Genomic DNA, 16,170 nt, shown 5'->3' with positions numbered 1-16,170 from the left:
AATTGATAGGCAAGATGTTCTGGAAAGGTTGGCTATGCCTAGAGTGGATAAGTCACCTGGTCTCGATTGCTTGGACCCAGGTTAAAGGAAGTGGGGGTGGAGATAGCAAAAGGGCTTGCCACAATCTTCCAGTCTTCGCTATATGTGAGGGAGGTGCCATAGGATTGGAGAGTGGCCAATGTGACGCCCTTATTCAAGGAAGGATGTATGTAAGGATATTCCTAGTAACTACAGGCCAGTCAATTTAATATCAGTGGTGGATAAGGTTTTCGAAACAATAATCGGGAAAAATAATCAGCAGGCACTTGGAGAGATTTGAGTTCATGAAGGAGAACCAGCATGGATTTGTGAAAGGCAGATCATGCTTGACTAATCTAATTAATTTTTTTAATCAAGTAACAGAAGGTTGATGAAGGGAATGCAGTGGATGTTTATATGGATTTTAGGAAGCCATTTGACAAGGTACCACATAAAAGTTAGTTAACGAAATTGAGGCTCATGGAATAGGAAGGTCGGGTTCAGTTTAGAGATACAGCACTGAAACAGGCCCTTCGGCCCACCGAGTCTGTGCTGACCATCAACCACCCATTTATACTAATCCTACGCTAATTCCATATTCCTACCACATCCCCACCTGTCCCTATATTTCTCTACCACCTACCTATACTAGGGGCAATTTATAATGACCAATTTACGTATCAACCTGCAAGTCTTTGGCATGTGGGAGGAAACCGGAGCACCCGGAGGAAACCCACAGAGACACAGGGAGAACTTGCAAACTCCACACAGGCAGTACCCGGAATTGAACCCGGGTCGCTGGAGCTGTGAAGCTGCGGTGCTAACCACTGCGCCACTGTGCCATTAGCTTGGATAAAACATTGGCATTAGGACAGAAAACATTGAGTCATGGTAAGTGGTTGTTTTTCAGTCTGGAGGATGGTAGACGGTGGTGTTTCCCCAAGGGTCAGTGCTTTTTTGATATATATAAATGACTTGGATATTACTACAGAATAATATTTCAAAATTTGCCACAACTTGGAGATGTGGCAAATGATGAGGATGATACTAATTGACTTCAACAGGACACAGATGGGCAGGCAAGTGGCAGGTGGAATTTAATACAGAGAAGTGAGAGATGCATTTTAGCAGAAGGAGTAGGGAGAGGTAATACATACTTAATGGCACAGTTCTAAAATGTGCGCGGGGACGGAGGAACCTGGGTGTTCATATGCATAAATCGTTGAAGGTGGTAGCACATATTAGGAGTAGTTAGCAAAGCATACGGGATCTTTGGCTTCATAAATACATTAATTGAGTACAAAAGCAGGGAAGTTATGTCGAACCCTTTATTAAGCTCTACTTAGACCACAACTAGAGTATTGTATCCAGTTCTGGTCACCACACTTGAAAAAGCATATGAGAGTCCTTAGGAGAGTGCAGAGGAGATTTACCAGAATGGTTCCAGGGATGAGGGATTTTAGCTCCAAGTTTAGGTTGGAGAAGCTGGGTCTGTTCTCCTTGGATCAAAGGAGATTGAGGGGGCATTTTATAGAGGTGTACAAGATTGACAAGTTTTGATAAGGTAGACAAAGAAAAACTGTTCCCGTTTTCTAATGGTACAAGGACAATGGTACAGTGGTGAGAGATTGCAAAGCTCAGATGCAGAGGGATCTGGGTGTCCTAGTGCATGAATCGCAAAAGGTTAGCATGCAGGTTCAGCAAGTAATTAAGAAAGCTTATAGAATGTTTATTGCGAGGGGAATTGAATACAAAAGTAGGGAGGTTATGCTTCAATTATACAGGGCATTTGTGAAATTACGTCTGGAGTACTGTGTATAGTATTGGTTTCCTTATTTAAGGAAGGATGTAAATGCGTTGGAAGTAGTTCAGAGAAGGTTTACTGGACTGATACCTGGAATGGGCAGGTTGTCATGAGAGGAAAGGTTGTACAGGCTAGGCTCGTATCCGCTGGAGTTTAGAACAGTAAGAGGCGACTTGATTGAAACACGAGATCTTGAGGGATCTTGACTGGGTGGATGTGGAAAGGATGTTTCCTCTTGTGGTAGAATCTAGAACTAGGGGTCACTCTTTTAAATGGGCGACCCCTTATTTTTAGATTGAGATGGAGAAATTTTTTCTCTGAGGATCGTGAGTCTTTGAAACGCTTCCTCAAAAGGTGGTGGAAGCGGAGTCTTTGAATATTTTTAAGGCAGAGTTAGATAGATCCTTGATAAGCAAGGGGGTGAAAGGTTATTGTAGGTTGGCAGGGATGTGGAGTTGAGGTTACAGTCAGATCTGCATGATCTTATTGAACATCGGAGCAGGCTCGAGGGGCCAAGTGGCCTACTCCCGCTGATAGTTCGTATGACTAGGGGACACAGATTTCATATTTTGGATAAGAGCTACAGGGGAGATGTGAGGAAGAACTTTTTTTACACAGCAAATGTTAAAGACCTGGAACCTGCTGCCGAAGAGGGTAATGGAAGCGGAGACGATGAAAGATTTCAAAGGGAAATTTGATGGGCACTTGAGAGAAATTAACTTGCGGGGCTGCAGGGATATAGTGGAGGAATTGTTCTACAGGGAGCCAGCACTGACGTGATGGGCTGAATGACCTCCTTTTGTACCTTAATGACTCTGTTTGTTGGCCACTTCAACCCGATAAATGTTTGCTGGAAACAAACTGCATGTGCGTATAGCTGAAGTACACATTATTTGCCTTGTGCTGAAGTTTTAAAAAAGCAGGTGAGCTACCTCTGTTGAGGTGGGTAGCTTAAGGAGAATTAGTTGCTAAGTCCACATAGCTAGTAATACAGACATTGATTACCTTGCTGTGAAAAAGAGCTAATCCTTTTGTGAATGCAAATCTACTGGGGAGGAAAACCGCTCTTATGGTGTGAGTTATTTTTATATGGGAAACCTATCCAACAAACTGATGCCTTTGAATTGCAGTGATTAATAGCTGCATTTATTTGTAAGAGACACTTGATTGTCTGGGGACGGTTGGTTTTCAAAGTAAGGAGGGGAAATTCTATATCAAAATTTTCTGCTTTGTTGGGGGCCACTGGAGCACCCACTATCTGAGTTGATGCATAAACCTTTCCTTGCAGGCTTCTATTCCAGGTAATGTCAATTATCAAAGTTTCAAAACACTTATTTTTGAAGTGAGCATTGTTTTGCTAGTGAAATTTGCCCTTGCTCTTTGTTCTGTTTAATTTTCATTAACTTGATTTGTAATTTATTGCCTGATATATAGTCAATGTTGCTTGTCCATCAGTCACCAGAGCAGGAGATGTAGGCACTTTACATTACTTTAAGTAAGCTTACAAACAGCATCAGTGGTTTATTCATCACTCCTGGAATTATTTTACATGCTTGCCCATGGAAGTAACCTTTTCTACTGGGCAGGAGAAAACCTGTCTGAAGGATACTCAAATTGTAACAGTAATCATTGTTAATTTATCCCAGGTTTCAGCTCCATTGGTGTCTTTTAGACTTTTCTTCTCTATCCTCTCACTGTTAGAATGCTGAAAGAATATCTTACTGATTTGCTTTACTTATCAATAAAGCTGTGCTTTTTTTGTTACATATTCGTCTTTACCTCTCTGCTCCTCTGGTTATCATTTTAATATGTTTTTGTCTGTTTTTATATTTATCCGAGTGTTCACCTTTTTCCCAGCAGGACTTGTAGTTGTTCTTGTCCAACGCTTCTGGTTTAATTTGTTAATCCATTTAGGATCAGGTTTGCTTTTTCTGCGCTGTTGATTCTGAGTGTATTTCTCCCAATCCTCAGCATTGTATCTTTAAAGCTATTGTACTTGTCCCCTGCTGAAGTGCGATAGAACAACCCAGTTAATTTGCTTAAGTTCCCTCATTTTCTTTGTTGACCATTTAAAAATTACATACTTGGCTCCTAGTCTAAAGTTTTTCTAAATCTGCGATCTTCATGAACTCGATCATTCCATAGCCACTATTCCCCCAATGATGCCGTGATTTCCATTATCTTACCTGGATATTACCAGATCAGGATGTGGATCACCTCTGGTTTCTTTGACTTAGTAAGTTGAGAAGCAGTCATATATTAAGTTTACCAATTGCATTCATGAACCACTTGAGCGCTTTAAATTTCTGTTAAAGGTAAATGATAAATTTACCTTCAATTTGAACTGGGTAGTTGAGCAAGGAGAATTGTGGGTTATGTGAGGAGGATTGAATGACTTTTTTATTTATTTCATGGAATGTGATCATTGCTGACAAGGCCAGCACTTGTTGCCCATCCCAAATTGCCCATGAAAAGGTGCTGAGCCACCTTCCTGAACTGCTTTAGTCCATGTGGTGTAGGTACACACACAGTGCTGTTGGGGAGGGAGTTTCAGGTTTTTGACCCAGCGACAGTGACGATTGGCCACATAGTTCTAGTTCAGGATGGTGTAAAACTTGGAGGGGATCGTGCAAGTGGTGACATTCCCATGCGCCTTCTGTCCTTGTCCTTCTAGGGGGTTGAGGTCGTGGGTTTAGAAGGTGCTGTCGAAGAAGCCTTGGCATGTTGCTGTAGGGCATCTTGTTGATGGTACCACTGCAACCATTGTGCACTGTTGGTGGAGATAGTGAATGTTTAAGTTGATGGGTGGGATGCTGATGAAGTGGGCTGCTTTGTTCTGGATGGAGTCGAGCTTCTTGAGTAATGTTGGAGCTACGCTTTTCCAGGCAAGTGGAGAGTACTTTATCGCACTCTTCACTTGTGCCTTGTACAAGGGCAATTCGGGATGGGCAGGATTTGGGGAGTAAGGAGATGAGTTACTTCCCACAAAATTCCCAGCCTCTGACCTGCTCTTGTAGCCACAGTATTTATATGGCTGGGCCAGTTCAGTTTTTTAAAAAATTCATTCATGGGATGTGGGCGCCGCTGGCTAGGCCAGCATTTATTGCCCATCCCTAATTGCCCTCGAGAAGGTGGTGGTGAGTTGCTTTCTTGAACCGCTGCAGTCCATGTGAGGTAGGTACACCCACAGTGCTGTTAGGGAGGAAGTTTTAGGATTTTGACCCAGTGACAGTGAAGGAACGGTGATATAGTTCCAAGTCAGGATGGTGTGTCACTTGGAGGGGAACTTGCAGGTGGTGGTGTCCCCATGCATTTGCTGCCCTTGTCCTTCCAGTTGGTAGAAGTCACTAGTTTGGAAGGTGCTGTCGAAGGAGCTTTGGTGCATTGCTGCAGTGCATCTTGTAGATGGTACACACTGCTGCCACTGTGCGTTGGTGGTGGAGGGACTGAATGTTTGTTTGTGGATGGGGTGCCAATCAGGCAGGCTGCTTTGTCCTGGATGATGTCGAGCTTCTTGAGTGTTGTTGGAGCTGCACCCATCCAGACAAGTGGAGAGGATTCCATCATACTCCTGACTTGTGCCTTGTAGATGGTGGATAGGCTTTGGGAAGTCAGGAGGTGAGTTACTTGCCGTAGGATTCCTAGCCTCTGACCTATTCTTGTAGCCACAGTATTTTATATGGCTACTCCAGTTCAGTTTCTGGTCAGTGGTAGCCCCTAGGATGTTGATAGTGGGGGATTCAGAGATGGTAATGCCATTGATGAGGGGAGATGGCTAGATTCTCTCTTGTTGGAGATGGTCATTGCCTGGCACTTGTGTGGGGCGAATGTTACTTGCCACTTATCAGCCCAAGCCTGGATATTGTCCAGGTCTTGCTGCATTTCTACACAGACTGTTACAGTATCTGAGGAGTCGCGATTGGTCCTGAACATTGTGCAATCATCAGCGAACATCCCCACATCTGACCTTCTGATTGAAGGAGGGTCATTGATGAAGCAGCTGAAGATGGTTGAGCCTAGGACACTACCCTGAGTAACTCCTGCAGTGATGTCCTGGAGATGAGATGATTGACCTCCAACAACCACAACCATCTTCCTTTGCGCTAGGTAAGACTCCGACCAGCGGAGGGTTTTCCCCCTGATTCCCATTGATTCCAGTTATGCTCGGGCTCCTTGATGCCATACTCGATCAAATGCTGCCTTGATGTCAAGGGCAGTCACTCTCCCCTTACCTCTTGAATTCAGCTCTTTCGTCCATGTTTGAACCAAGGCTGTAATGAGGTCAGGAGCTGAGTGGCCCTGGCAGAACCCAAACTGAGCGTCTCTGAGCAGGTTGTTGCGAAGCAAGTGCCGCTTGATGGCACTGTCAATGACACCTTCCATCACTTTACTGATGATTGAGAGTAGACTGTTGGGGTGGTAATTGGCCGGGTTGAACTTGTCCTGCTTTTTGTGGATAGGACATACCTAGGCAATTTTCCGCATTGCTGGGTAGATGCCAGTGTTGTCGCTGTGCTGGAACAGCTTGACTAGGGGAATTCCTGCAGTGATTTCCTGAAGCTGAGATGATGGGCCTCCAACAACCACAACTAGCTTTCTTTGTGCTAGGTATGACTCCAACCAGCAGAGAATTGTTCCCCTGATTCTTGTTGATTTCAATTTTGCTATAGCTCCTTGAAGTCACATTCAGTCAAATGCTGCCTCTGGAGTTCAGCTCTTTTGTCCATGTTCGGACCAAGGCTGTAATGAGGACTGGAGCCGAGTGGTCCTGGTTGAACCCAAACTGAGCATCAGTGAGCAGTTTGTTGCTGCGTAAGTGCTGCTTGATAGCACTGTCAATGACACCTTCCAAAGCTTCGCTGGTGATTGAGAGTTGACTGATCGGGCGGTAAATGGCCAGATTGGGTTTGTCCTTATTGTGGAAAGGACATACTTGGGCGATTATCCACATTCAGGTAGATGCCAGTGTTGTTGCTGTACTAGACAGATTGGCGAGGGACACTGTCTCTGTACTGTAGCCGGGATGTTGTTGGAGCCCATACCCTTTGCTGTATCCAGTGTCTTCAGGCATTTCATTACATGGAGTGATTTAAATTGGCTGAAGACTGGCATCTATGATTATGGGGCCCTTAGGAGGATGAATGAGATGGCACTTCTATCTGAAGAGCTACAAATGCTTCAGTCTTGCATTTTGGACCGACGTGCTGTGTTCTGCCATCATTGAGGATGGGGATGTGTGTAGAGCCTCCTCTCTTATTTGTTGTTTAATTGTCCATCACTATTGATGACTGGAATGCAGAGCTTTGATCTGATCCGTTGGTTGTGGCATTGTTTAGCTCTGTATCGCATGCTTTTTCTGCTGTTTAGCATGCATGTAGTTTTGTGTTTAGCTTCACTAGGTTGGCACCTCATTTTTAGGTATGCCTGGTGCTTCTCCTGCCCTGATCTCCTGCACTCCTCATTGAACCAGTGTTGGTTCCCTGACTTGATGGTAATGGCAGAATGTGGGATATTCTGAAGCATGAGGTTACAGATTATGGTTGAACACAGTACTGATGGCCCACAGCATCTCATGGATGCCCCAGTTTTGAGCTGCTAGATCGGTTCTGAATTTATCCCATTTTGCATGGTGGCAGTGCCACACAACACAATGGAGGGTATCCTCAATGTGAAGATGGGATGCGTCTCCATAAGGACTGTGTGGTGGTCACTCTTGTCAGTACTGTCATGGACAGATGCATCTTCGACAGGTAGATTGGTGAGGGTGAGGCCAAGTAGGTTTTTTCCTCTTGTTGGTTCCCTCCACCTTTTGCAGACCCAGTCTGGCAGATATGTCCTTCAGGACATGACCAGCTCTGTCGATAGTGATGCTGCTGAGCCACTCTTGGGGATTGAAATCTCCCACCCAGAGTACATTCTGTGCCCTAAGTGCTTCTTCCAAGTGGTGCTCAACATGGAGGAGCACTGATTCATCAGCTGAGGGCAGCAGTCGATAGTAAGCAGCAGAAGGTTTCCTTGCTCATGTTTGACCTGAGACTCCGTGGAGTCCAGAGTTAATGCTGAGGAATCCCTGGGCCACTCCGTCCCCACTGTATACCATTGTGCCGCCACCTCTCGCGATGGACTCTGGGACATTGGCTGTAAGATATGATTCGGTGAGGCTGTTGCTTGGCTAGTAGTGGGGCAGCTCTCCCAATTTTGGCACAAGTCCCCTGATAATGAGAACATTGCATGGTCGACTGGGCAGGGTGTGCCTTTGTTGTTTCCGCTGCAGAGGTCGATGCTTGGTGATCTGTCTACTTACATTCTTTTTCGACTCTTCTCTAGCAGTTTGATACAACTGAGTGGCCTGCTAGACTATTTCAGAGGGCAGTTAAGAATCAGTCACATTGCTGTGGGTCTGGTGTCACGTAAGCCAGACCGGGTAAGGATGACAGATTTCCTTCCCTAATCGACCAGATGGGTTTTTATGACATTCTGATAGTTTCATGGTCGCCAGATATATTAGTTGAATTTAAATTCCACCAGCTGCCGTGGTGAAATTTGAACTCGCGTCTCTGGAATATTAGCCCTGGCCTCTAGATTATGAGTTCAGTAACATTACCACTTCGCTACCGTCCCCCTTATGGACCTTCCCAGTCAAATTGTCTCATTACATTCAAATTGTTTTTTTGTTCTACCATGTTAATAGTATACTAAAGGAAATGATGTTTGGTTGTGAGCCATTGAAAACATGTTACCATATCAACAGGGGAGGCGGTGGCATAGTGGTATTGTCACTGGACTAGTAACCCAGGGTATTTCTCTGGGGACGTGGGTTCAAATCCCAGCACAGCAGAAGGTGGAATTTGAATTCAATTAAATCTTTTTTCTGGAATTAAAAGATATTCTAATAATGGCCATGAAACCATTGTCGATTGTTGTAAAAACCCATCTGGTTCACAAATGTACTTTAGGGAAGGAAATCTGCTGTCCTTACCTGTCTGGCCTACATGTGACTGCAGACCCACAGCAATGTGGTTGATTCTTAAATGCCCTTTGGAATCTCCTAGCAAGCCACTCAGTTGTATCTAACCGCTATGAAGGCAATAAAACTGAAACCAGACGGACCACCCAGCATCGACCTAATCACCGGAAACAACAAAGGCAAACCCAGCCCTGTCGCCCCTGCAAAGTCCTCCTTACTAACATCTGGGGGTTTGTTCCAAAGTTGGGAGATCTGACCCACAGACTAGTCAAGCAACAGCCTGACATAGCCTCATGGAATCATACTTTACAAATGATGTCCCAGGCACTGCCATCACCATCCCTGGGTATGTCCTGTAACCCAAGCAGGACAGACCCAGCAGAGGTGGCGGCACAGTGGTATACAGTCGGGAGGGAGTTGCCTTGGGTGTCCTCAACATTGACTCCGGACCCCATGAAGTCTCAAAGAACAAAGAAAATTACAGCACAGGAACAGGCCCTTCGGCCCTCCAAGCCTACGCCGATCCAAATCCTCTATCTAAACCTGTCGCCTATTTTCTAAGGGTCTGTATCTCTTTACTTCCTGCCCATTCATGTATCTGTCTAGATACATCTTAAAAGACGCTATCGTGCCCGCGTCTACCACCTCCGCTGGCAATGCGTTCCATGCACCCACCACCCTCTGCGTAAAGAACTTTCCACGCATATCCCCCCTAAACTTTTCCCCTTTCACTTTGAACTCGTGTCCCCTTGTAATTGAATCCCCCACTCTGGGGAAAAAGCTTCTTGCTATCCACCCTGTCTATACCTCTCATGATTTTGTACACCTCAATCAGGTCCCCCCTCAACCTCCGTCTTTCTAATGAAAATAATCCTAATCTACTCAACTTCTCTTCATAGCTAGCGCCCTCCATACCAGGCAACATCCTGGTGAACCTCCTCCGCACCCTCTCCAAAGCATCCACATCCTTTTGGTAACGTGGCGACCAGAACTGCACGCAGTATTCCAAATGTGGCCGAACCAAAGTCCTATACAACTATAACATGACCTGCCAACTCTTGTACTCAATACCCTGTCCGATGAAGGAAAGCATGCCGTATGCCTTCTTGACCACTCTATTGACCTGCGTTGCCACCTTCAGGGAACAATGGACCTGAACACCCAAATCTCTCTGTACACCAATTTTCCCCAGGACTTTTCCATTTACTGTATAGTTCACTCTTGAATTGGATCTTCCAAAATGCATCACCTCGCATTTGCCCTGATTGAACTCCATCTGCCATTTCTCTGCCCAACTCTCCAGTCTATCTATATTCTGCTGTATTCTCTGACAGTCCCCTTCACTATCTGCTACTCCACCAATCTTAGTGTCGTCTGCAAACTTGCTAATCAGACCACCTATACTTTCCTCCAAATCATTTATGTATATCACAAACAACAATGGTCCCAGCACGGATCCCTGTGGAACACCACTGGTCACACGTCTCCATTTTGAGAAACTCCCTTCCACTGCTTCTCTCTCTCTCCTGTTGCCCAGCCAGTTCTTTATCCATCTAGCTAGTACACCTTGGACCCCATGCGCCTTCACTTTCTCCATCAGTCTACCATGGGGAACCTTATCAAACGCCTTACTGAAGTCCATGTATATGACATCTACAGCCCTTCCCTCATCAATCAACTTTGTCACTTCCTCAAAGAATTCTATTAAGTTGGTAAGACATGACCTTCCCTACACAAAACCATGTTGCCTATCACTGATAAGCCCATTTTTTTCCAGATGGGAATAGATCCTATCCCTCAGTATCTTCTCCAGCAGCTTCCCTACCACTGACATCAAGCTCACCGGTCTATAATTACCTGGATTTTCCCTGCTACCCTTCTTAAGCAAGGGGACAACATTAGCAATTCTCCAGTCCTCCGGGACCTCAACCGTGTTTAAGGATGTTGCAAAGATATCTGTTAAGGCCCCAACTATTTCCTCTCTCGCTTCCCACAGAAACCTGGGATAGATCTCATCCGGACCTGGGGACTTGTCCACCTTGATGCCTTTTAGAATACCCAACACTTCCTCCCTCTTTATGCCGACTTGACCTAGAGTAATCAAACATCTGTCCCTAACCTCAACATCCGTCATGTCCCTCTCCTCGGTGAATACCGATGCAAAGTACTCGTTTAGAATCTCACCCATTTTCTCTGACTCCACGCATAACTTTCCTCCTTTGTCCTTGAGTGGGCCAATCCTTTCTTTAGTTACCCTCTTGCTCCTTATATATGAATAAAAGGCTTTGGGATTTTCCTTAACCCTGTTTGCTAAAGATATTTCATGACCCCTTTTAGCCCTCTTAATTCCTCGTTTCAGATTGCGCCTACAATCCCGATATTCTTTCAAAGCTTCGTCTTTCTTCAGCCACCTAGACCTTATGTGTGCTTCTTTTTTCCTCTTAGCTAGTCTCATAATTTCACCTGTCATCCATGGTTCCCTAATCTTGCCATTTCTACCCCTCATTTTCACAGGAACATGTCTCTCCTGCACGCTAATCAACCTCTCTTTAAAAGCCTCCCACATATCAAAAGTGGTTTACCTTCAAACAGCTGCTCCCAATCTACATTCCCCAGCTCCTGCCGAATTTTGTTATAGTTGGCCTTCCCCCAATTTAGCACTCTTCCTTTAGGACCACTCTCGTCTTTGTCCATGAGTATTCTAAAACTTACGGAATTGTGATCACTATTCCTAAAGTAGTCCCCTACTGAAACGTCAACCACCTGGCCCGGCTCATTTCCCAACACCAGGTCCAGTATGGCCCCTTCCCGAGTTGGACTATTTACATACTGCTCTAGAAAACCCTCCTGGATGCTCCTTACAAATTCTGCTCCATCTAGACCTCTAACACTAAGTGAATCCCAGTCAATGTTGGGAAAATTAAAATCTCCTATCACCACCACCCTGTTGCTCCTACATCTTTCCATAACCTGTTTACATATTTGTACCTCTATCTCACGCTCGCTGTTGGGAGGCCTGTAGTACAGCCCCAACATTGTTACCGCACCCTTCCTATTTCTGAGTTCTGCCCATATTGCCTCACAGCTCGAGTCCTCCATAGTGCCTTCCTTCAGCACAGCTGTGATACCCTCTTTGACTGGTAATGCAACTCCTCCACCCCTTTTACCTCCCCCTCTATCCCGCCTGAAGCATCGGTATCCTGGGATATTTAGTTGCCAATCATGCCCTTCCCTCAACCAAGTCTCAGTAATAGCAATAACATCATACTCCCAGGTACTAATCCAAGCCCTAAGTTCATCTGCCTTACCTACTACACTTCTTGCATTAAAACAAATACACCTCAGACCACCAGTCCCTTTGCTTTCATCATCTGCTCCCTGCCTACTCTTTCCCTTAGTCACGCTGACTTCATTATCTAGTTCCTTACAGGCTTTAGTTACTACATCCTTACTCTCCACTGACCTCATTTGGTTCCCATCCCCCTGCCACATTAGTTTAAACCCTCCCCAACAGCGTTAGCAAAAGCACCCCCAAGGACATTGGTTCCAGTCCGGCCCAGGTGTAGACCGTCCAATTTGTAATAGTCCCACCTCCCCCAGAACCGGTCCCAATGTCCCAAAAATCTGAACCCCTCCCTCCTGCACCATCTCTCAAGCCACGCATTTATCCTGACTATTCTTTCATTTCTACTCTGACTATCACGTGGCACTGGTAGCAATCCTGAGATTACTACCTCTGAGGTCCTACTTTTTAACTTGGCTCCTAACTCCTTAAATTCTGCTTGTAGGACCTCATCCCGTTTTTTACCTATATCATTGGTGCCTATGTGCACAACGACAACTGGCTGTTCACCCTCCCCTTTCAGAATGTTCTGCAGCCGATCTGAGACATCCCTGACCCGAACACCTGGGAGGCAACATACCATGCGGGAGTCTCGTTTTCGACCACAGAACCGCCTATCTGCTCCCCTTACAATCGAATCCCCTATGACTATAGCCCTTCCACTCTTTTCCCGCCCTTCTGAACAGCAGAGCCAGCCACTGTGCCATGAACCTGGCTACTGCTGCCTTCCCCTGGTGAGCCATCTCCCTCAACAGTATCCAAAACGGTATACCTGTTTTGGAGGGAGATGACCGCAGGGGACACCTGCGCTGCCTTCCTGCTCTTTCTCTGCCTTTTGGTCACCCATTCCCTTTCTCCCTTAGCAGTCCTAATCTGCGGTGTGACCAATTCACTAAACGTGCTATCCACGACCTCCTCAGCATCACGGATGCTCCAAAGTGAGTCCATCTGCAGCTCCAGAGCCGTCATGCGGTCTAACAAGAGCTGCAGCTGGACACACTTCCTGCACGTGAAGGAGTCAGGGACATCAGCCATGTCCCTGAGCTCCCACATTGAGCAAGAGGAGCATGTCACGGGTCTGAGATCTCCTGCCATTTTTAATCTTAAGCTTAAACTTAGTTAAATGAAAAAGGAACGAAAAGTTTTTTTACCAATCACACGATTTAAAAAAAAAAGAGTAATAGTAAAAGCCTTACCTTATCTACACACCACCGAGTCCTTTTTTTTGGTTAGAGGAGGAGGGCGGGTGGGAGACAATACAGGTGTAGTGTCTCGGGTTCAGAAACGGCCCAAATAGATAGGGTTTTACTTACCTCATGGCATCAGGTCAAACATGGGCAAGGAAATTACCTGCTAATTACCACCTACCGCCCCCCTCAGCTGATGAATCAGTATTCCTCCATCTTGATCACAACTTGGAGAAAGCACTGAGGGTGGCAAGGGTGCAAAATGTACTCTGGGTGGGGAACTTCAATGTCCATCACTAAGTGACTCGGTAGCACCACTGCTGACCGAGCTGGCCGAGTCCTGAAGGATATAGCTGCTAGACTGGGTCTGCAGCAGGTGGTGAGGGCACCAACAAGAGGGAAAAACATACTTGACCTCGTCCTCACCCATCTGCCTGACGCAGATGCATCTGTCCATGACAGTATTGGTAGAAGTGACCACCGCACAGTCCTTGTGGAGACGAAGTCCCGCCTTCACATTGAGGATACCCTCCATCGTTTTGTGTGGCACTACCACTGTGCTAAATGGGATGGATTTCAAACAGATCTAGCAGTGCAAAACTGGGCATTCATGAAATGCTGTGGGCCATCAGTGGCAGCAGAATTGTACTCAACTACTATCTGTAACCTCATGGCCCGGCATATCCCCCACTCGACCATTACCATCAAGCCAGGAGACCAACCCTGGTTCAATGAAGAGTGCAGGAGGGCATGCCAGGCGTAGCACCAAGCCTACCTCAAAATGAGGTGTCAACCTGGTGAAGCTACAACAGAGGCCTATCTGTGTGCCAAACTGCATAAGCAGCATGCGATAGACAGAGCTAAGTGATCCCATAATCAACAGATCAGATCTAAGCTCTGCAGTCCTGCCACATCCAGCCGTGAATGGTGGTGGACAATTAAACAAATAACTGGAGGAGGTGGCTCCACAAATATTCCCATCCTCAATGCTGGGGGAGTCCAGCACATCAGTGCAAAGGATAAGGCTGAAGCATTTGCAACAATCTTCAGCCAGAAGTGCCAAGTTGATGATCCATCTTGATCTCTTCCTGAAGTCCCCAGCATCACAGATGCCAGACTTCAGCCAATTAGATTCACTCCGCGTGATATCAAGAAACGACTGAAGGCACTGGATACTGCAAAGGCTATGGTCCCTGACAATATTCCGGCAATAGTACTGAAGAGCTGTGCTCTAGAACTTGCCGCACCCGAAGCCAAGCTGTTCCAGTACAGATACAACACTGGCATCTACCCTGCAATGTGGAAAATTGCCCAGGTATGTCCTGTACACAAAAAGCAGGACAAGTCCAACACAGCCAATTATCTCCCCATCTCAAGAGGTGAGGTGAGAGTGACTGCCCTTGACATCAAGGCAGCATTTGACCGAGTAAGGCTTCAAGGAGCCCTAGCAAAACTGAAGTCAATGGGAATCAGGGGGTAAACTCGCTGCTGGTTAGAGTCATACCTAGCACAAAGAAAGATGGTTGTGGTTGTTGGAGGTCAATCATCTGAGAACCAGGACATCACTGCAGGAGTTCCTCCGTGTAGTGTCCTAGGCCCAACCATCTTCAGCTGCTTCATCGATGATCTTCCTTCAATTATAAGGTCAGAAGTGGGGATGTTCGCTGCTGATTGTACAATATTGCAAATGGTGAACATTTCACCATTCGTGACTCCTCAAATACTGAAGCAGTCTGTGTAGAAATGCAGCAAGACCTGGACAATGTCCAGGCTTGGGCTGATAAGTGGCAAGTAACATTTGCGCCACACCAAGTGCCAGGCAATGACCATTGCCAACAAGAGAGAATCTAACTATCTCCCCTTGACGTTCAATGGCATTACGATCGCTGAATCCCCCACTATCAACATCCTAGGGGTTACCATTGACCAGAAACTGAACCATCGTAGCCATATAAATACCGTGGCTACAAGAGCAGGTCAGAGGCTTGGAATCATGCGGCGAGTAACTCGTCACCTGACTCCCCAAAGCCTGTCCACCATCTACAAGGCACAAGTCAGGAGTGTGATGGAATATTCTCCACTTGCCTCGATGGGTGCAGCTCCAACAACACTCAAGAAGCTCGACATCATCCAGGACAAAGCAGCCTGCTTGATTGGCACCCCACCCACAAACATTCACTCCGTCCTCCACTGACGCACGGTGGCAGCAGTGTGTACCATCTACAAGCTGCACTGTAGCAATGCACCAAGGCTCCTTCGACAGCACCTTCCAAACCTGCGACCTCTGCCACCTAGAAGGACAAGGGCAGCAAATGCATGGGAATGCCACCACCTGCAAGTTCCCTTCCAAGTCACACACCATCCTGACTTGGAACTATATCGCCGTTCCTTCACTGTCACTGGGTCAAAATCCTGGAACTCCCTTCCTAACAGCTGTGTGGTTGTACCTACCTCACATGGACTGCAGCGGTTCAAGAAAGCGGCTCACCACCAGCTTCTCGAGGGAATTCGGGATGGGCAATAAATGCTGGCCTAGCCAGCTACACCTGTATTCCATGAATGAATAAAAAAAAAATCCTCTTTTCACTTTTATGAAGCAACCTATTAAACATAATCCATTGCTTGGCATACCTGTGTATATTTTTTCATATGTATTTGTCTCAGTCTTAGCAGTGTGACTGCAAATGGCTCGTTGTAGTATATTAATAGTTCATTAACCTTTTTTGTCTGTCGTCCCTGAGATGTACCTGTAAATATATGATGTCTGTCTTTCCACACTTGTCTAGTTTTTTATCAGCAGTATGATTCTCGTGATTATGGTGAGTAAAATTAAAGGTCACTGAAGCCCTTT

At 46.0% G+C, this 16,170-nt stretch overlaps 1 protein-coding gene across 1 annotated transcript in view; it reads left to right on the top strand.

Annotated features, from left to right (window-relative positions):
* cdc73 (cell division cycle 73, Paf1/RNA polymerase II complex component, homolog (S. cerevisiae)) overlaps window positions 1-16,170 on the top strand; it is a 455,163-nt gene that overhangs the window by 75,369 nt on the left and 363,624 nt on the right. The gene's annotated exons all lie outside the window — the stretch shown is intronic.

This window comes from Heterodontus francisci, chromosome 8, assembly GCF_036365525.1.
Source record: "Heterodontus francisci isolate sHetFra1 chromosome 8, sHetFra1.hap1, whole genome shotgun sequence".
In the NCBI taxonomy this organism is placed as follows: domain Eukaryota; kingdom Metazoa; phylum Chordata; class Chondrichthyes; order Heterodontiformes; family Heterodontidae; genus Heterodontus; species Heterodontus francisci.
This window is presented reverse-complemented; position numbering and strand designations above follow the sequence as displayed.